At 39.0% G+C, this 22490-nt stretch overlaps 1 protein-coding gene across 2 annotated transcripts in view; it reads right to left on the bottom strand.

Annotated features, from left to right (window-relative positions):
* ABCB1 (ATP binding cassette subfamily B member 1) overlaps nucleotides 1–22490 on the bottom strand; it is a 210255-nt gene that overhangs the window by 97685 nt on the left and 90080 nt on the right. The window lies entirely within an intron of this gene.

Genomic DNA, 22490 nt, shown 5'->3' with positions numbered 1-22490 from the left:
AATGTCATGTGATGAAAGAGTGTAAATATTAAAAGTCACTGACGTTAGCCATATAAAGTTTACGTAATTTTTTATGGCATTGTCTCATTTGATCATAATAACCCATCCCCTGAACTTCTCTCTTTTTCTCAAGGACACCACCATCTTTTATAACCTCAGAGTTATCTTCTACTCATCATTCAGCATATCTAATGCATTGCCAATTTTTGCTGATTCTATCTTTATTATCTTTCTAGCCCATCCCCTTCTCTCCATTCGTAAGATCAACATCCTAGTGGCAAATGCCTTGTAAGCTGACAGGTCTCCCTGCCTCAAGTTTCTCTCCATTAATAACTATTCTCAATGGGTCTGTTAATGATATTCCTAAAGCATAAGTCTGATCATATCATTCTCCTGATCAGTAAACTATAGTGTTTCCCTCTTAGATTTTGGATCAAGTGGTCACTTTGTCCAACCTATACCCATATGGAATCCCCAGTGTAACATACTTAACTAACAGGTAGTCATTGGACCTCCGCTCGAAGACCTCCAAGGAGAATAAACCCATCCCTTCTTGAGGTAGCCCATTCTACTTTTGTATAGTTCTAATTGTTAGGATCTTTTTCTTGACATCAAGCCCAACTTAGCTCCATTACAACTTCTCCATTGCCTCTGGTTCTGTCCTCTGGGGTCAAACAGAACAAATTTAATCCTTCTTTTACATAAAAGCTCTTCAAATACTTGGACACAGCTATCACATCCATATGCCCCTTTTTCTGGGTTAACTAGACTTCTTTCTTTCTGCTGTTCCTTATATCACCCATATCTGTTATGGATTATATTTACTTGTATCTGTGGTTTTCCCCGATTCGATTTTAAGGTCATTTTCTTACTTGCCTTTGTATCTCTTGAGCACCATTCCTAACACAAAGTACATAGTCAATAAATGTCTACTGAGAAAAGTGAATTGATTGAAAGACCCCACACTCAGATAACCACTTTTATCCTAGTTTCTCACAGATGATTCTTTTCAAAGATTATCCAAGACAGATACTCAGATATCCAAGAAAGATGGATTGTTAATTCATGTTTTGTCCAGAAAACAGGCATTCTCATGCATTTGCCCTTTCCTCTTTTCTTGTTAAGCTAATTGTTGGTGGGCTTCATTGAGGAGATCCCCACAATGCCATTACTAAAAAGGACCTTCCCATTACAGGGAATCTCTCTTTCACTGGACATCTGGAAGGTGATGCAAAGGGTAATGGGATGTGTATAAGCAGACTACAGCATGTTTCCATGGTTAAATTGCAAGCAAGAAGTAGCATGATGGCTATTGTGCAGGAAGGATATGATCAGAAAAGGAAATGGACCAGTTCTGCATCAAGAGTGAGGGATAAGGGGGCAACTAGATGGTGCAGTGGATAAAGCACCGGCCCTGGATTCAGGAGGACCTGAGTTCAAACCCAGCCTCAGACACTTGACACCTACTAGCTTTGTGACCCTGGGCAAGTCACTTAACCCTCATTGCCCTGCCAAAAAAAAAAAGAGTGAGGGATAAAAGACAGACCACTTGAGTGTATCAATAGTAGAAAAATAGATGGATGATAGATCAGTGGATATATAGATATAAATTAATTCTAGATCAATATATGATAGATTGATAAATGATAAGTAGATAGATAATAAGGTTGATACATAAATGAAAAATAAGAGCTCAATAGATGATAGATCAATGATATTTAGAAATATATAGATAATAGACTGATGACAGATTAAGGATAGATAGAAAGAATTAAATCAATAGATGATAGTTTAATGATAGGTAGATAAATGATGGATGATGGATTGCTAGATGACAGATTGATGATAAGTGATGTATTGACATATAGAAATAAGTAGATAGATTAACAGATGATAAGTTATGGATAGATGGATGGATAGAAAAACAGATGGATGAATGGAAAAACATGTATAAAGTACTTACTCTATGCCAGGTACTGTGCTAAGTATTGGGAATGCAAATTCAAGGAAATAAGACAGTACCTGCCCTCAAGAAGCTTATACGCTAACAAGAGAAGACAACACACAAGGCAGACATAGAAGGGGAAGGGAGCTACCTGTGGTGGGGGGGGGGGGTCCTGGGGAATTGGTTAAGTAAACAAATGCAGCCTGATTCTAGGTAAGACAAGACAAAAGATCATTTACAAGAGTTAGGAGACCCAGGGACAGAGTCTAGGGTTGCAGTAAAGGAAGTTGATATGGATGGCCTAAGTGTACGGAGCCACAGAATGTAAAGAGTCCTGAAAGGAGGTCTCTAGCATTCTGGGCAGACCTTCTATGGAGGATTTATGGGAGAACCTGGACAAGAATCACACAGGGATGAGAAGGCATAGACAGGTGCTGATCTCTGTCAGAAGTATTAACCATATTGATGAGATCATAGATTCATTGATGTACTTATTGTATGCTTAACACTTTGTCTCAGTGAAAGCATGATGCTGAAAAAGTTCAAGGCTAGGCACTTTAGAGAATGTGAGGAGATATAATTACCCAACTGCAGGTAGTTACATCATATTTCCCAAAGTAGGAATATCTTCAAAAGGCTAAACATTTCATCATATGTAACATTAGGTGATGATCTGATGCATCAGCCTTGAAACTGGTCTGTTTTATCTGATAAACAACCTTGAACACAATTAAGTTCTTGTACATAGAACACCAAGTGACACTGACAAACTATCAATTAGACATGAAAGGCAGTTAGACAGATGAATAATGGCAGTATGATAGCTAGAAGTACATTTGAACTAAAAACAACCTTCTAGAAGTGACTAGAATTTATGCCTGAGTTAGCTATTTTTTATCGCTTGTAAATTTAGAGCTGGAAGGGAACTTTTTATTGTCTGTTTGTTTCACTCGTGTCTGACTGTGACCCCATTTGGGGTTTTCGTGGAAGAGATACTAAAGTGGTTTGCTATTTCTTTCTCCAGATCATTCTCCAGATGAAAAAACTGAGGCAATGATTTGCCCAAGGTCACACAGCTAGTAAGTGTCTGAGGCTAGATTTGAACTCAGGGATTCCTGACTACAGGCTCAGCATTCTGGAGAACTTATAGATCAACCAATCCAATCTCTTCATTTTATAAATGAGGAAAATGAGTCCCAGAAAGGCCAAAGTTCACGCTGCCAATAAGGAGTAGATCAGAGATTAGCCCCAGATTCTATGTCCTGTGCTCTTTCCATGCTGAAGTAGTCCTTCGATGAATTAGTGAACAGAGCTACAGACACCTAACATCAAAACAATTCAATACATTATACATTTAATTGCTCATTTACACATAATAAGTTCCCTGGATGGGACAGAGTGGAGCTAGAATAATAGGTAGTATTTAAGGTTGGCAAATCACTTTACATGTATTATCTGACTTGATCCTACCAACTCTTTGAGGATGGGATAGTATCTTCATTTTATAGAAGAGGAAACTAAGGCAAACAAGTAAAATGAGTTGCCCAGATTTCACAGAGCTAAGCGTCTGAGGTAGGATTTGAACTCAGCTCCTCCTAACAGTAACTCCAGCACTCTATCCACTAGACCACCAAGCTGCAGGGAGAGGTACCATGTTCCAGAAGATCAGAAAATTTAACAGGTTGTGTGTGTGTGTGTGTGTGTTTGGTGAGGCAATTGGGGTTAAGTGACTTGCCCAGGGTCACACAGCTAGTTAAGTGTTAAGTGTCTGAGGCCAGATTTGAACTCAGGTCCTTCTGACTACAGGGCCGGTGCTCTATCCACTGTGCCACCTAGCTGCCCCAATAGGCTTTTAATTAAACTAAATTTAATTTAATAAGTGCACTCTTTCCCTAATCCTTTATCCCCATGTCATAGAATCAATCTGTGATAAGAACTACAAGTAGTTATTTTATACTATTAGCTTTATAAAGAAAAAAAAGATACTATTTTTCATTTTCTTTTTTTAATATATAGCCTTGACCTAAAGGCCATTGGTAAGGGACCCTCTCCATCCCACATGGGTCCAGAGGGGCAGAGCCTGCAGTTTCTTATGTCTTCGTTGGGACTTTTCAAGCTTTAAAAGGAAAGATGGAAGAGGGCACCTCCCTCCCCCATTTCAAGAGGGAACTTTAGCACAGGGGCTACCTGTGCTAAATTCTATTGATATATTTTGGTCTTGCTTCATCTAAGTATCCCAATGAGTACTCGCAACTGAAAATCGACTGAACAGCAAAATCAAACTTTTCCTTCAAAGTAGTCACCTTGGGGCAGCTAGGTGGTGCAGTGGATAAAGCACCAGCCCTGGATTCAGGAGGACCTGAGTTCAGATCTGACCTTGGACACTTGACACGTACTAGCTGTGTGACCCTGGGCAAGTCACTTAACCCCCATTGCCCCGTTAAAAAAAAAAGTAGTCACCTTGGAAAGTGGTACTTAAATTCCAGTAATGTTGTCTTAGCACATCCTGGAATTCTCTTGAGAGCTCAGGGCACAGTCTTCCGAATATCTCTGATGGTGGCAAAACTTTATCCTTTAAGACTAGAACAGGGGCAGCTAGGTGGCGCAGTGGATAGAGTCAGGAGTACCTGAGTTCAAATCTGGCCTCGGATACTTAACACTTACTAGCTGTGTGACCCTGGGCAAGTCACTTAACCCCAATTTTTAAAAGAGTAGAACAGATTTTTTTAAACCACAAAAAGTCCATTTGGAACTAAATCTGGTAGATAAAGTAGTTGACATGTATGCATTTGTGCTTATCCTGATTCAGAAAAGTTTGAAGTGTAGCTGGAAAGGAGATCCCTTTCAACAATAACACCTTGGATGTACTGGGCATATTTTTAAGATCTCTTACTTTTCTAACCACATACTCCATAGCTGTAGACAATCTGACCAGAGAAAATCTTGATAAGAAATGTATCTTAGGTGGTTACTAATTTTATAAGAGATGGTTAAAGTGTCATTTCCTCTTCAGGTGTGTGTTTTCATTGTTTCATAGTGATTGGACTTTGGACAAGAATAAACTCCACTGAACTCTCTTTCTCTGGAGCTGTAGGTCAGATCAGTTCAGCACACCACTGATATTTTTTTAGCTGTTAAAAAGAATGGACCATCTAAAGAGACACAAAACATTTCAAATAGATCACCAGGACAGAGATTATACTATCAGAACATAAGCACCATGAAAACATGAGAATAGTATGGGTTTTATTTTCAACTTGGAGCAGGCATCCTTTATTTTATTAATTAATTAATTAATTTATTTATTTATTTGCGGGGCAATGAGGGTTAAGTGACTTGCCCAAGGTCATAGCAGGTATCCTTTAACATAGAATCATGAAATCTCAATTGTAAGGGAAGCTCAAAGGCCATCTACTCCAACCTGTGTCTGAACAAGCATCCTCCGATGATAATAGTAGTAGTAATAATAGCTAGAGCTTTAAAAACTTGCAAAGAGGGGCAGCTAGGTGGTGCAGTGGATAAAGCACTGGTCCTGGATTCAGGAGTACCTGAGTTCAAATCCGGCCTCAGACACTTAACACTTACTACCTCTGTGACCCTGGGCAAGTCACTTAACCCCAATTGCCTCACTTAAAAAAAAAAGTATGCAAAGATCTTTACATGTTATTTTGTTTGGTCCTCACAACAGCTCTGGGAGGTAGGTGCTATTACCATTCCCACTTTACATATGAAGAAACAGAGACTGAGAGAAGTTAAGTGACTTACCCAGGGTCACACAGCTGGTAAATGTCTAAGGCAGGATTGAACTCAGGCCTTCCTGATTCCAAGTATAGTGCTCTCTACACTATGTATGCAGCTAGGTATTGCTGTGGAAGACCCAAGTTCTGGTTCTGCCTTAGATGCTTATTAGCTACATGACCCCAGGCAAGTCACTTAACCTTTTCCTGCCTCAGTTTCCTTATCCATAAAATGGAGATAATAATAGCACCTACTATCCAGGGTTGTGGCAAAGACCAAATGAGATAATATTTAAGTGCTTCATAAACCTTAAGGCACTATATAAATGCTCTCCACCACTGCTATCACCTCCACCACTACCACCACCCTTAATTCAAATGATTGATACGAATGCTGAACAGGGGAGGACCAACGGGCAGTTTCTTGGGGGATTCCCCTAGGGACTTCTTTCTAAATTAGCATCAAGCTTTCAATGATGACTTGATTCCATTTATTCAACAAGTTCCAAATCCCCTGGTATGTTGGGTAGATCCTCTATTTTAAATGTATGGGAAAACATGCATAAGGATCTCAAGGGATGTGAAGGTATGAGATGAGTTGTGATCTGACTCATTGCATGACCCAAATTTGTGAGATTACAGTGCCATTGGTACCTGGTGGATAGCAAATATTTACTAAATGCCATTAAATTATGGAAGTATAAAGTATGAAAAACAATAGCCAAATAGTCAATAGATTTCATCTTCCCCATCTTTAAGTCATAGAATGGAAGATAACACATTCTTTCTGCCATTTAACGCTCTCCAAGGTAAGACAGTAGGTCAGCAGTGGAATTAGTAATCTGTTATAGGACTTCCCTCATTGGGCTCTATTTTCCAAAGGGAGAAGCTTATCTCTAGGAGATAAGGAGGAGGGTATGTCCAACCTTATCCTATATTTGAAGGAGATGCCGCCTTTCTTTGTATGGTACTCACCTCCTCTTTTTTCTCACACATTCTGATTTGTGAGTAAACTCTTTTTATATGTATTCCCCATTCCCATTCCAGACAGAAGTATTCCTTAATGATAGATATTACAACTGTGATTCCATTGACATATCACCTCCAGAGTGAGGAAACTCCATCTACAAATACAGGCTGCATTATTGTTGCAACATAAAGTTGTAGAGAGTTGCCTAGAACACTGAGAGATTAAGTGATTTTCCCAGGGCCACAGGGGCAGGTCTTGAAACCAGGTTTTCAGGTTCCAAGACCAGCTCTTTATCCACTTTACCACATTGCCTCTAATCCTGAGGATGCCCTTATCACACTGAAAAACAAGCAAAAATACCCAATGAAATTACTGTGTTTGACAATAAATATAATATTTAATGCTAGTAGTCCCCAACCAGTAAAGGAGGGAATTAAATTTCATTATCTGTTCTCCAGGACCTTCAATGCTTTTTACTTAATGCATTTGAATTCCTCCTAATGATCTTTTCATTTTACAGTGTTGTAATCATTCTGTATGTTGTTCTCTTAGTTCTACTTATTTTGCTCTGCATCAGTTCACACAGATCTTCCCAGGTTTCTCTGAATTCCCCATGATCATCACTTCTTACATCACAATAATATTCTATTACAATTAAATATTACAATTTTTCAGACATTCTACAAACTATGGGTACCCTTCCTTCATTTGTAGTTCTTTGCTGTAAGGTTTTAATAGATGGACTCATTAGAGTATTGTGTTTTTAAATACCATTTAAATTAAAATTTTATCAAATATTGTCCTTAGATCTCTGTCCAACATTCTTTTCATAAATTCATAAAACTCAGAGATCACCTTTTCCAACACTCTCATTTTACAAATAAGAAAACCAAGATGCACAGATATGAAATGACTTACCTTGTCATCAAACAGTCAGAGACAGAGCTAGTACTAAACTCAGATCCCCTGACTCCTTGTCCAGTGCCCACTTACAGAATTTCAAGTTACACAGTCTTTCTCAGGAATGTCTAGTTGGAACTTCAGGTTTGACTGTGTTTGTCTTTTTGAACTCCCATACTGCATCTTAGAATCCTACATCTAGGCAAAAAAAAATGCTACATCTAAAAGAATAATACTCTCACATTGTCTTCGTTGGGGATGGAGGAACATAGAGAAGGAAGTGGTTTAAAAGGCAGTTTGAGCAATGAATGTGGTGACCTTGCACAGCCATATAGCACATCACGTGTATCATCATGTAAATGTCATAGAGAGTCGGTTCTCACATTGAAGGCTGGGTTTTAAATGCTGAATCTAGATTTTGGATAATGTCAGGTTACAGATTTGAAATGATTCTTTCTGCTCAAACCAGTTGCACTTCAAAGTAAATGGTGGTAAAATGCAAAATGATATTGCAGGTGACAATATTCTTTTAGAATTAACTAAACCATGATAAGCAAAATCAAGAGATTTATATATCTGAGGAGGGAGGAATAAGCCTTCATTTCATGGATAAATGATGAACTCGGTGCCAATGATGTCACCATATGTAAGAATCCAAATATATCCACCTGGGGGGCAGACTAGGTGGTGCACTGAATAAAGCACTGGCCCTGGATTCTGGAGGACCTGAGTTCAAATCTGACCTCAGACACTTGACACTTACTAGCTGTGTCACCCTGGGCAAGTCACTTAACCCTCATTGCCCTGCAAAAAAAAAACAAAGAAAAAAACCAAATATATCCACCAAGTTAACATATATAAAGCACTTTACAAACTGTAAAGTACCATTAAATTGTTAGCTATCGTAACTATGATTAGAAAGTTTTCTACCTGAAACATACAAGTAAATTATGGATTATATGTAATGCTTCCCAGATCTATATATGCAGTCTACACTCTCTCCAGAACTTCAGTTATTATCACCAACAGTATATTGGATATTTCCAATTGGATGTCCCACAGACATCTCTAATATAGCATATCCAAAATAGAACTCATTATCTTTTGTCTCAAACTCACCTCTTTTCCAGAATTCCCTATTTCTGACCATCCTTCCAGCCACACAGGAATACAGTAGTGGTGTTGTACTTAAATCTTCACTGTCATTCATTTCACATATCCACTCAGTGGCCACACCTTGTTCTTTCTACCTTCATAATGATACTTGTATCCATCCTCTTCTCTCCACCTGTAGAGCCACCACCCTCTTCTTGGATTATTGAAATAGCCTCCTAATTGGTCATCTTTTCTCAGGTCTCTTCCCATTCCAATTTTTCCTTCTCAGAGCTACCAAAGTGATTTTCCTAAGGTGCCAGTCTGGCCATGTCCCATGTTCCCCTACTCAATAAATTCCATTGACTCCCCATCAATTCTGGGATCTAGGATAAAATTCTTAATTTGGCCTTTAAAGGATTTTGCAAACTGATCACAACCTGCCTTCCCAGTCTTTTAACACATTGCTTCCCTTCATTCTTTCTGTGGTCCAGTGAAACTGACCATATTGTCCCTTACATATAACACTCTATTTCCCATCATCACACCTTTATACTGGCTCTCTCTCATGCCAAGAATTCACTCTCCCATTATGTCTTCAATTCAGTAGTTTCCTTAAAGACTTAGCTCATGCCCCATCTTCTACATGAGGACTTTCTTAATCTCTCCAAGCTACGACTTTCCTTCCCCCCAAAATTACCTTATAGCTATTTTGTCTCTCTGTGTATGTGTGTGGATAGATAGATAAAACACATATGCCTATATACATATATGTATACATGTATATGTATGTATATATATATATGTATGTACACACACACACACACACACACACACACATATATATATCAGACTGTTTCATTTCTATCTTTGTATTCCCAGTGTAAGGCATAATGTCTAGATATTGTAGGCCCCTAATACATGAATGATGACTAATTGATTATTGATTGTAAAACAGTGAAGAGAAGGGGGCAGAGCCAAGATGGTGGAGGAAAGGCAGTGACTTGCCTCAGCTCTCCCAAGACTCCTCCAAATATCTTCAAATACTGCCATAAGACAATTTCTGGAGTAGCAGAACCCATGAAAAGACAGGGTAAAATAAATTTCCAGCCAAAAACAGCTTAGAAGGTCGGCAGGAAAGGTCTATTGTACCCAAATGAGAGTGGAGCACAGCCCAGAACAGGCCTGCCAGCACATCCCCAGCCCCAGTACAGACCTAGTTACAGCTACCGCCACAGAAAACCAAGAGCAGGCCTTGGGAGCCTCTGAATCATCATCATCATCAGCAGCAGCAACTGTTTCTGGAACTCAGACCACAGTTGGTAAGGGGGTTGAACAATTGGCCAGAAGTAGATTACAGGGATCTCTTTCCTACCACTGAGGCAGGACTCTGTTGTTTTGCCCATTCTTGGACCCAGGTCATAGTCTTGGGTGGTGATCCCAGGGCAGGAAGAGCACAAGCATAAAAGAGCTTGCAGCCACAGTAGAGAAGGACTCAGTTCATAGTTCCAGGGCAGAAAGGAAGGCCTGTGATTGCTTGCAGACCAGAGCACAGGCCAGGAGAGAGCAAACATACCTCTCCTTAAATCATACCACCTAGGAAGAACTAAAAACTTTCAAATTCCTAGGTATATCTCTAAAAACAGCTGCACAAACCCCCTGAAGCTTGGCACAGTATGCCCTTCACTCTGGAAGCAGTGCTGCCCTTTAACAAAGAGTTAAAAGTCAAGAAATAGACTGGGAAAAGGAGCAAACAGAAAAAAATGCTGACCCTAGAAAGTTTCTATGGTGACAAGAAAGATCAAAATATACCCTCAGAAAAAGATAGCAAAGTCAAAACTCCTACATGCAAAGCTTCCAAGAAAAATATGAATTGGGGGGGGGCAGCTAGGTGGTGCAGTGGATAGAGCACCGGCCCTAGAGTCAGGAGTACCTGAGTTCAAATCTGGCCTCAGACACTTAACACTTACTAGCTGTGTGACCCTGGGCAAGTCACTTAACCCCAATTGCCTCACTAAAAAAAAAAAAAAAAAAAAAGGAAAAATATGAATTGGTCTCAGTCCATAGAAGCACTCAAAAAGGACTTTGAAAATAAAGTAAGAGAGGTATAGGAAAAAATGGAAAGAGAAATGAGAGTGATGCAAGAAAATCATGAAAAAAGTCAACAGTTTGGTAAATGAGACACACACAAAAAAATACTGAAGAAAATAACACTTTAAAAAACAGACTATGGCCAAATGGTAAAAGAGGCACAAAAATCCAATGAGGAAAAGAATGCCTTGAAAAATCTAATTGGCCAAATGGAAAAGGAGGTACAAAAGCTTTCTGAAGAAAACAGCTCTTTTTTTTTTTTTTTTTTTTTAGTGAGGCAATTGGGGTTAAATGACCTGCCCAGGGTCACACAGCTAGTGAGTGTTAAGTGTCTGAGGCCGGATTTGAACTCAGATACTCCTGATTCCAGGACCGGTGCTCTATCCATTGCGCCACCTAGCCGCCCCAAGAAAACAGCTCTTTAAAAATTAGGATTGAATAAATGGAAGCTAATGACTTTATGAGATATCAAGGAAAGATTCCCCATTAGGAAAGCTACTTATGGATTGGAATGAGGGAAAACTTAGACTAGATACAACCATGACCAGAGGAGGGCTTATCAGACTGTGTTTTATGTGGCATGAGAGATTACAGGAAGAATGGCCCAAATATGGGTCATTTGATCCCCAAACATTGAGGCATTTGCAAAGAACCTTAAGTAGATGTCTACCTGAACATTTACTTTATTGGGAAATCTGGGCCAGAGCAAGCGAAAATTATCATACTAAAAATATAAGATGAAGAAAATCCAGGCCCCAGTTTACATCTGAGTCTGCCTCTCAAACTGAAATAATAAATGATCTGACTCAATCCAGACCCCAAATTGAAGACAAGGACTCTCAAACTGAAACAATAAACTGGCAGAAATTTCTAAGTCTACTTCAGGAGGCTAATGAAAGACCAAATAGATTTTACAATAGACTTTGCGAGGCTGTGAGACAGTACACCAGATTGGATCCAGTAGACTTAAGAGATTCTCATATTGTTCTCAACACATTTGTTTATAATTCACTGCCAGAAATTCGTAAATACTTTTTACAATGCCCAGACTGGAGGACTCTCACAATAGATAGAATTAAAGAACTTGCAAATTATGTCTTTGACTCATGTGAGGACTCTCTGCCCCCACTACTAAGAGGCAGTTGAGAGCCATTCTGGGAGCAGCCGGGTACTGCAGACAATGGATACCCTCTTTTGGTGAAATGACTAAAGCTCTCATAGCTCTAACAAAAAGTTCTGTCTCAGACACTTTACAGTTGGATCCCCAGCATCTCTCAGCCATAACAGAATTAAAACGGGCCTTGTTATCGGCACCTGCCCTAGGACTCCCAAATTATAGTAAGCCTTTCACTCTCTTTGTGCATGAACAAAGCGGGGTGGCTTCTAGAGTTCTGACTCAATCACTGGGGCCTAACCAACGCCGTATAGCCTACTATTCAACCCAGCTGGACCCTGTAGCATCTGGAGTGCCACCTTGCCTTACGGAAGTGGCAGCCACAGCCCTTTTGGTATAAAAAGCCTCTGATTTGGTCCTAGGTAGCCCTCTAACTGTGCAATGCCCTCATGAAGTAGAGGCTCTCTTACTATGTCACAGGACACAAGCCTTTTCAGATCAAAGGCTGGCTAAGTATGAAGTAACCCTGTTAGGCAATGAGAATATCACTCTAAAATGCTGCACAGTCCTTAACCCAGCTACACTGCTCCCTAACCTACCACTCTTGGGGGAGCCATTGCATAGTCCCAGGTCAGCATTCGTTACAACTCCATGCCAGTCCCAGGACCAAATGGAACCATCCTTATGGAAACACACAAAACTGTTGGGCAACAGATGCTGAGTTTACCTCACCTTCTGCAGACAGTGCTACATGTCATCCAGGTGGTCGTCAGCTACTTCCTTATGCTTATCTTTATGACCTACAATGCATACCTCTGCATCGCAGTAGCAGCAGGAGCTGGAATTGGCTACTTTCTCTTCAGCTGGAAGAAGGCAGTAGTAGTGGACATAACAGAGCACTGCCATTAATGCCAGACTCTAGAATGTGGCCTTATTCACCACAATTTTCATTGCATAACTTAAATCCCGGAGATAAAATATATGTAAATAATTTTCAGAGAACCAGTGAAACCCAGCCCACTTGGGAGGGACCTTTTCAGGTATTATTGACAACTCCTACTGCCATTAAAATTGGTGAAAAAGACTCATGGATTCATTGCTCTCATGTAAAGCCTGCACCATTCATAGGTAAAGAGATTTCAGATAAAACTCAAGTAGACGCTAAAGAGCAAAAAACCCTAACGATAGCAACTGTTAAAGAGAAAAGAGAGCCCAACAGCAACAGGCAGTTCCCATTTGATAGTCCCACTGATCAGTTAAATGCTTTGGGACTCAGTCTTTGTAAAGTATTGGGAGACGGAAATTGCCTCTTTAATCCATATGAGACTTGGATTATGGGAATTTACCATTTAAGACATTAATTGCCTTTACCCATGAGAGGAATACATACAAGAGCAGGCATTGAATTCTCACAGAAGGGGAGACACTTATGAAGTCCAGGTACTGCACAGATGGCTGGAAGGTTTCATCCCACCCATTTCATTCTACATCTGACTTCTATTCCCCTACAATATGCCTGATACCATGGACGTCTCAATCCCATGCATCTGATTAAGCCTGACTCAGTTTCCTCCAATATGTTCAGTGGCATGGACATATATACCATCCACCTATTTTAAGCCTGGCATACTGCATGTGCTGTATATATTGCTCAATGGTAATCCCCATAATTATCTCAGATGTCATGATAAATACAGTGTTGGATTTGGCCTTGACATCTGTTACCAATTGTATTAGATTTTAAAATTTTCTTGTCTTCTCAATTCATGTTTTTAAGAACTTTCATTGTTTGATTTGATTACTGGCAAAGCTATTTTTTACTGTTTCATCAAGGAACACCTGTTCCTAGAAGAAACAAAGAGGGGAATGTGATAAAATAATGAGATTTAGCAGATACTCAAAGACCCACCTGGAGATTAATCTAGACTGATTGAATCAAGTGAGAGTGATTAACTGCTGATTAGCCTACTTCAAGTTAACTGGATTGTAATCACACCTTGAGAACACCTTCAGAGCCAATGGATTTGGATGATGCCAACCAATCAGCTTGAAGCAGTGTGTAAGGACTGCTTCTGTTCCAGACCTATAAAAAGCTTCCACAATCAGTTTGCTGAAGGGAGTTCATGGTTGAAGCAGGCTTGTGGCAGAGGACTTGAGGAAGAACCATACCAGGCTGGAACTCTAGGCTAAATAGGCTTTTTTCTTAACTTTCTGAACTCCATGGGAATATCTATATGCTTTAATAAATGTTTAATGCCCAAGGACTGGTGCTAAAGCTTCTAATTTAAGGCTACCACAATTTAGATTTTAAACATCACACTCCCTTCTCCAAAAACTCCCCGTCCCCAAACAGCTGCCAAAGTAATGTTGCTAAGACATAGGTTTGACCATGATACTTTCCTGTCCAAGATCTTTCAGTGGCTTCTTATTGCCTATAGGACAAAACACTCACTCCTCAGGATGGCATTGGTTTTTTTCAGTTTGTTTCCCACCTACATTTCTAGACTAGTTTCAAAGGATTCACTTTTAGATCTTCATTTCATCTTAACTGATGCCTGAGTTCAACTGTCCATCTCCCATCTCTCTCTTTTAAAATCTTTTCTAATGTTAACTGGGTAATTGTGGCCCTAAAAGAAAGATAATTACTTCACTTTTGGACGGAATGAGTATGAGATGTCTATGGGGCATCCTATTTCAAATGTCTAATAGCCAATTTGAGAAGTGGTACCAGAATTTTAGCATGGAGGTTAGGACTAGACAAGTATATGTCTGAGTCATCAGCACAGATGATCAATGAAATGATGAGAGCTGATGAGATGAACAACTGAAATAGTATAAGATGGCCCAGGACAGTCTTGGGGGACACCCACCTCCACAATTAGTGATATAGATGAAAATCTAGCAAAGGAGATAGAGGAGGGGTTAGACAGGTAAGAAGAGAGTCAGGAAAGAAAAGTGGCACTAATTGTGTACATAATTATTAACACAAAAGCACATTGTATAATTGGTTGATAAGTAAATATACATGTATTAGTGGTTCACAATCATTTTTTAAAATTCTTATTTACTTTTTTTTGGTAGGGCAATGGGGACTAAGTGCCTTGCCCAGACAGCTAGTAAGTGTCAAGTGTCTGAGGCCAGATTTGAACTCAGGTCCTTCTGAATCCAAAGCTGGTGTTTTATCCACTACACCACCTAGCTGCCCCATTTACTTATTTTTTTTTAACCAAAAAGGGCTTACAATAAAAAAAGTTTAGAGACTGCTGACTTAGATAAGTCTCAGAGAGGATCATAAAGCCAATACTTGTCAAAAGAATATTTTTTAAAAAAGAATAATTTAATCCAGGACTTCCTGACTTTTAACTGAATAGTAACTGTAGCTGCTAAAAATTTAAAATTTAAAAATTTTTTTAAATTTATGGGATATAACAAGCATTTCCATAACATACTATAATAAAAAAAGATTTCCCATGAAGTTGCAAGCCTATCATGTACAGTTTGCTATTCTATTTAAATATATAATAAAGGTGTCATGTAAATTTCTTTTTTTTCTCTTTTGTTTTCTTCCACCCAGAGATGGCTACATTAGACATAAATGTGTGTTTGTGTTTGTGTGTGTGTGTAAAATCATTCTATACATACTTCTATTTATCAGTTCTTTCTCTGAATGCAGATAGTGTCTTCATTCATATGTCCTTTGTAGTTAATTTGGATATTCATAATAATCAAAATGATATATCTTCTCAATCTTTCTTAAAACAATATTGCTAGGGCAGCTAGCAATGCAGTGGCTAAAGCACCAGCCCTGGATTCAGGAGGACCTGAGTTCAAATCCGGCCTCAGACACTTGACACTAGCTGTGTGACCTTGGGCAAGTCACTTAACCCTCATTGCCCCGCAAAAAAAAAACCCCAACAAAACAAAACAAAACAAAAAACCCATTGCTGTTACTACATACTATGTTCTCTTGGTTCTGCTCATTTTGCTCTTCATTATTTCATGTAAGCATTTCCATGTTTTTCTAAGATCGTTGAGCTTATCCTTTCTCATAGCACATTAGTATTCCATACAATCATATACATCTGTAAAAGCTGGTTAATGATAGAATATTCTACATGTTAATAAACAAAACCTTGCACATTTAATGTGGTTAGATTGGTTATGAATGTCCAATCTCATTCAACTGTTCTATTGTTTATACTAGTGCTAGAGGAATATATTTTAAATTTGAATCTGAGACAATAATTTTTCAAACACCGCCTATTATCCTCAGAGTTTAGCACTAAAGAAGTGTTTATTGACTGACATCCCCTTTGGAAATATTCTCAAAATGCAGAATAAGACATACATTTTTAGACCCAGGTGATAAGGAGATTTGTTGTTCTTGATTATGCTTATTTGTTAGCAAGGGTTTGTTTTCGAGTTTTTTTTTTTTTCAAAGGAGGGAAGGGTGATAGGATAGTTAAAAAGGAAAAGGAAGAAAAGTGAATTATTGAAGCATTTTTTTCAAATGCACAGAAGAGAACTGAAGGCCAGAAAAAAAATATCACAACCTGTACAGGTTTAAAGAGTATATGAAGAGTTTATTATATATTTACAAAAGAAAAGCAAGCTGTATATAATCGAGATTCACAGTTTCATGTATCTTTTCAGTTCTACTATCTATAGGGAAGTGTCCATTTTATTTGATGTTTAAGTCCAGAATTAGGGTCAGAGATTGTTTTACTTTTGTCTGGCATCCCTAACATCTGGTTCCTAGCACTTGGTGGGGCTATAATAAATACTTGTGAATATCTGATAGGAGGCCACATTTTAGGAAATGCATTCCAAGTCTGGAGAGTTGCCTGAGTAGGCAATCAGGATAGGAAAGGGCCTTGAGATCATCCTATATGGAATTTGTTGGAATGAACTAAGAATGTTTAGCTTAGAGGAAAGACCTGATTGTGGGTTGAGGGGAGGGGCATTGGATGATCTTTGTCCTTTAGTATTTGGGTGTCTACCATGTAGAAAAGGGATTAAACTTGTTCTGTGGGTTTTGTTTTGCATTTGGCCTTTCTCTGTATCCCCAGCACTTAGTACTTTGTCTAGAACACAGTAGGTGCTTAATAAATGCTTATTGATTTGACCCAATTTGACTATCTTGGTCCCAAAAGACAGAAATAGGATTAGTAAATGGAAGTGGCAAAGGGACAAATTTATATTTGATAGAAAGAAAAACTTCCTAACAATTCAAACTATCCAAAAGTCAAATGCTCTACCTTGGGAGATTTGCCCCATGCTTCAGGCAAAGATTCATTGGCCCACTTTGTAAAGGGGATTCTTGTTCAGGTTCAGGTTCAGGTTCAGGCTCAACTAGATGAATTTGAAGTACCTTTCAACTCTGAGATTCCATGATTTTATGAAGCCAGTAAGTCCTATTGGCCATGCTTCTCTAGCCATCTGCCACACGGCATCCTTCAAGCTAAAAGGATAGTAGGCTTCAATAAAGGATGCTGTTGGGGCAGATTATTGGAGAAAATACTCATCAGTGTAATTTAACAGATTACCAATAACTCAACTTGTCATGACATTTTGAGAAGAGAGTGGCTGTAATGAAGATCATATCCCTTTGGAATGTCTTCTTGAGCAAAGCTTCTTGTCCAAGTCCCATCAAAAACATACCTTTGCTGAGCTATGCCCAGTAGCCTGGTATGTATTATGCTCCTTTTTTTTCAATACCAGAATCAGTTTCCATGTCAAAAATTCCCTAATGTGATTTACACGGTGTGGTCAAGACAATGTGATGATTGCACTACAGTATGACAATCAAATTTACCATTAAAATCCATGCTATAAGCAGATACTGCCTGCTCACAGCTTGTGAATGTGCCTTGAATTCCTCCAACAATTTCTCTACTGTTTATTTCTTACACACCCAGTTAAGGACATGGTTTGATATAGTATCCCATGTAATTAATCATGGAGTTTGATTTGCCTGAAGGGTTGGGTCTTTATGAAATTTTTAGTGGAGTTGGTACAACATAGTCTGGAATCTGGTGGGAGGAGGGGAGATCATGTCACCTCCCTTGGTACTGGTTAAGGGGATTGGACTAGATGGTGTCTAAAGTTCCTTCCATCTCTAAATCTAGGATGGTATGATCCTATTTTCCCATGGCTTCTTAGGACACCAGCATTAGATATTTCAGAGCACTGGGCCTGGAGCCAGGAAGATTCCTCTTCTGAATTCAAATCTGGCCTCAGACACTAACTAGTTGTATAACCCTGGGCAAGTCACTTAACCCTATTTTCCTCAGTTTCCCCATCTGTAAAATGAGCTGAAGAAGGAAGTGACAAACCACTCCAGTATCTCTGCCAAGAAAACCCCAAAAGGGGTCACAAAGAGTCAGACAAGAAATTCATGGAGTCATAAGCACTGAATAAAAGACTATTAAGTGTGTTAAGATACCATCTTCTTTGTTTGGTATTATCACTTCAGGTAGATACAGGGGCAACCGCAAGACCACACTCTCAGACAAGAGCCAAATTAATCAGTATAATCTGCAGCCAGTTCTCAACAGTAGCCATTACTACTAGGAATCTGAAAATCTCCAGCCAGTTTGAGAAGTCTACCCCCGTCACACACACACACAGAGTATCAGGGCTTTGTCCAGGGCCCACCACTCTCCTGGGAGCAGAAAATAGGACCGGGTTCCCCTGTCCTATGCACAAATGTTTTGACCTAGAAGTAGACATTCAAACATAAAACAGACCAATTGCAGAGACAAATCCAGAAAATTGAAGGAGAGGAAGCACCGGTTCACCTAATCCCTCTGGCTGTGAAGTGACAGAGTATTCCTCCTCTGTGCAAAACCTCTCAACTAGCCTGAGAAAGATAGTTGGATCACTAGTACTGTAGAAGAAGTATTTCTGATGCTACTTCCTATAGGGTTAATTTCCTACAATATTGGCTGCTGCTGCTGAGAAATGACTTCAGCCACATCACCTGAGGGGTTAATTTCCCTCTAATATTGATCCGAACCTTTTTCTCTCAGTTTGCCCTTGTTGGCAGTTGCCCTGTTGGATATGACTACGTGAAAGGTGTGGCTTTCACCAAATTCCTATGGCTCTTGTTTACTTTTTGCTGGACATCTACATTCCACAGCTTCATTATGTTTTTGCTGGTGTCATCCCGATGAATTCATAGTGACATAATTAACACTACAGGTTCATCCTTAGGCAGCATGGAAGAGTAGAAAGAGTGGTGAAGAGGACCTGAGCTGAAATCCCAACTCTACCACTTCTTGTCCATATGACCTTGGCCATGTTGTTATCTCTCTTGGGACCTCAATTTCTTTATCTCTAAAATGAGGGGATTTGGACTATATGACCACTGATGAACTTTGCATTTCTGAATCTTCAATCATTTGGTTCTAATTGTAAAGGCCAGACAAATGATTTGTTGTTGTTTTTGTTCAGTTGTGTCTGACTCTTCATGACCCTGTTTGGGGTTTCCTTGGAAGAAGTATTGGAGTGGTTTGCCATTTCCTTCTCTAGCTCATTTTATATATGGGGAAACCGAGGCAAACAGGGTGGAGTAACTTGCTCAGAGTCACGTAGCTAGTAAGTGTCTAAAACTGGATTTGAACTCAAGAATATGTCTTCCTGACTCCAGACCCAGCATTCCATCCACTGTGCCAACTAGTTGCCCCATATAACTTCTTTACTCCCATGATAACAGCAATTGCTATTTTTGTTGATTTGTGTGGAATTTCATTCTATAGGTGATAATATATTCTTAAATTGTTAGTCTTTGGTGCTTCAGTGACATATGGCATTTTGTGGCAAAGTCTTATTCTAACATTATATTTTAAAACACCATGGTCAAAAAGCAGAAGTTTCTGTTCATCTTAATTTGATGGCACAGTCACAGAAGTCATTAATTGCCTGTAAATCCAGAAAAATGTTCTTATGCTGATTAACTCAATCCCATCGGAAATGTTTTTCTATGAAATGACAAAATGGCTTAACAGTGGTTAATGTAGGACTTTCTAAAAATCTTTCTTTGAATTCAATCATCATTGATCCCTGGAAAGGATATTGTCAGGGTCCTATAAAGACTGTCAGAGACATATGAGTTCTTTTTGTTTAATAAATTAGATTACAGTTTATTTTCTATAAGTTTCACTTTAGATTGTTGCCTTCCTTTTATTTTATTTTATTTTTATTTTTGAGGGGCAATGAGGGTTAAGTGACTTGCCCAGGATCACACAGCTAGTAATTGTTAAGTGTCTGAGACTGGATTTGAACTAAGGTCCTCCTGAATCCAGGGCCAGTACTTTATCCACTGTGCCACCTAGCTGCCCCCATATGAGTTCTTTTTTTTTTTTTTTTTTTTTTTTTTTTTTAGTGAGGCAATTGGGGTTAAGTGACTTTCCCAGGGTCAAACAGCTAGTAAGTGTTAAGTGTCTGAGGCCGGATTTGAACTCAGGTACTCCTGACTCCAGGGCCAGTGATCTATCCACTGCGCCACCTAGCTGCCCCCCCCCCCCCCCCCCCCCCGCCATATGAGTTCTTAAAGAAGGACAGCAAAGAGAAAAGGAAAGAGCTTGGATAGAAGATATCATCAAGAAGGCATCTGATGGTGACTTATTGATGAGGAGGAGGAACGAATGATGAAGATGAAGACTGATGATAATAAGGATTGATTGATGACGAGGAGGAGGATTGATGGATGATGATGACAAAACATATGGTACTTACTTTGCTGGACTATTGTGAAGAAAATTCTTTGTCAGATATAAGGTACTATATAAATGTTATCTATTATTGTTGTTGCAATAATCAACTTCATGGGTTTATTTTAAGGAAATCTCTCTTTAAAGTACTATGTAAATGTAGGTTACTATAAAAAATGATGAGCAGGATGCTGTCAGAAAGACCTGGAAGGACCTGCATTAGCTGATGCAAAGTGAAATGTACTGTATACAAAATAACAGCAATATTGTGAGATGATCAGCTGTGAATGACTTGGTTATTTTCAGCAATGCAGTGATACAAGACAACTCTGAAGGTCTTATGAAAAATGCAATCCATCTATAGAGAGAGAACTGATGGCATCTGAATACAGATTGAAGCATAATTTTTTGTTAGCTCCTTTATCTGAAATTTTGTTTTTGTCTGTTTTCTTTCAGAACCTGGCTAATGTGGAAACATTTTGCATGACTTCTTATATATAGGTTATATATTGGTTATAATATAGGTTATATTGAATTACTTGAGTTCTTGGGGTGGGGAAGGGAGGAAGAGAATTTGGAACACAAAGTTTTTAAAAAATTGATGTCAACTTGACACTAGCTGTGTGACCCTGGGCAAGTCACTTAACCCTCATTGCCCTGCCAGGAAAGAAAGAAAGAAACAAACAAAGAAACAAACAAAGAAAGAAAAGAAAAGCTCTAGTCAAGTATGCTTTATGGGACAGCTAGGTAGTGCAGTGGATAGAGCACCGGCCCTGGAGCCAGGAGGACCTGAGTTCAAATCCGACCTCAGACACTTAACACTAGCTGTGTGACCCTGGGCAAGTCACTTAACCCCAATTGCCTCACCAAAAAAAATTTGATGTCAAAATTTGTATTTTATAGGTAGTTTGGGAAAATAAAATTCTAAATATAAAATAAAAAAGAAGGCATCTGTTGCTGACCTTGTGATTCATCAATGCCATCATTGCTCAGCCGTTCAGTGTGTTCTGTTCTTAAGAACTCAATGATCTTACACTATGGACCAATGCAGTAAACTGTCCCAAAGGCTACATGATAAAGGAGAAATGCCCACAGAGATACACAGGGAAAATCATCTGAGTAAACAGACTCCCAAGGGCAGTATTGCTTTGCCACAAAGAGTATTTTTATCTCCTTCTAAAATTTGTAGCTTGTGGGATTTGTTTAGATCATTTTGAAAGGTTTTATGAAATTACACAAGAAAAATATCTTCATACTTTTCTACCTAGCCATTGCATTTTTATGTTTATAATTAAGATTAGTAACAGGAAGGGCCAACATATACAAATATGTAATTAGTAGCATTAGTGGTACAGCCAAAAAATAGAAACAAACTATATGACTAATGGTTGTGGAATGGCCAAATAAACTTGTATCTGATTGTAATGGGATTTTATTCCACTATAAGAAATGATAGAGTTGAACAAAATGTGAGAAGATCTGAAGTAGGGTAGAGTGAAAAAAAGATCAAAGAAACATTAAAACACTGATTTCAACTGTTTAAAGGAGGGTGACATTAAGCATGAGCAATTCTGATGGCAAATACAACACACAGCATGTAGGTTGTCTTGTTAAGGTTCACATACATTGTTTTCATTTCTTTTACCATTTAGTGACAGAAAGATAGAGTTAAATGTACAGTAATTTGCAACCCTTTTATGTTCCTTTGCTTAATTGTTTATGGGGGTCTAAGATTTTGAGGAGAGGAAGGAAGGGAAAGAGGGGACGAGGAAGGAAGGAAGGAATGAAGGAAATAAAGGAAGAAAGAAAGAAGGATGGATGGATAGAAGGCAGGAGGGAGGGAGGGAGGGAGGGAGGGAGGGAGGGAGGGAGAAAGGAAGGAAGAAGGAAAGAAGGAAATCCTTCTACTAAATATACTCTCCTTGCT

This window comes from Dromiciops gliroides, chromosome 5, assembly GCF_019393635.1.
Source record: "Dromiciops gliroides isolate mDroGli1 chromosome 5, mDroGli1.pri, whole genome shotgun sequence".
NCBI classification, from domain to species: Eukaryota; Metazoa; Chordata; class Mammalia; order Microbiotheria; family Microbiotheriidae; genus Dromiciops; species Dromiciops gliroides.
The sequence above is the reverse complement of the archived record's forward strand: the minus strand, read 5'-3'. Positions and strand labels throughout refer to the sequence as shown.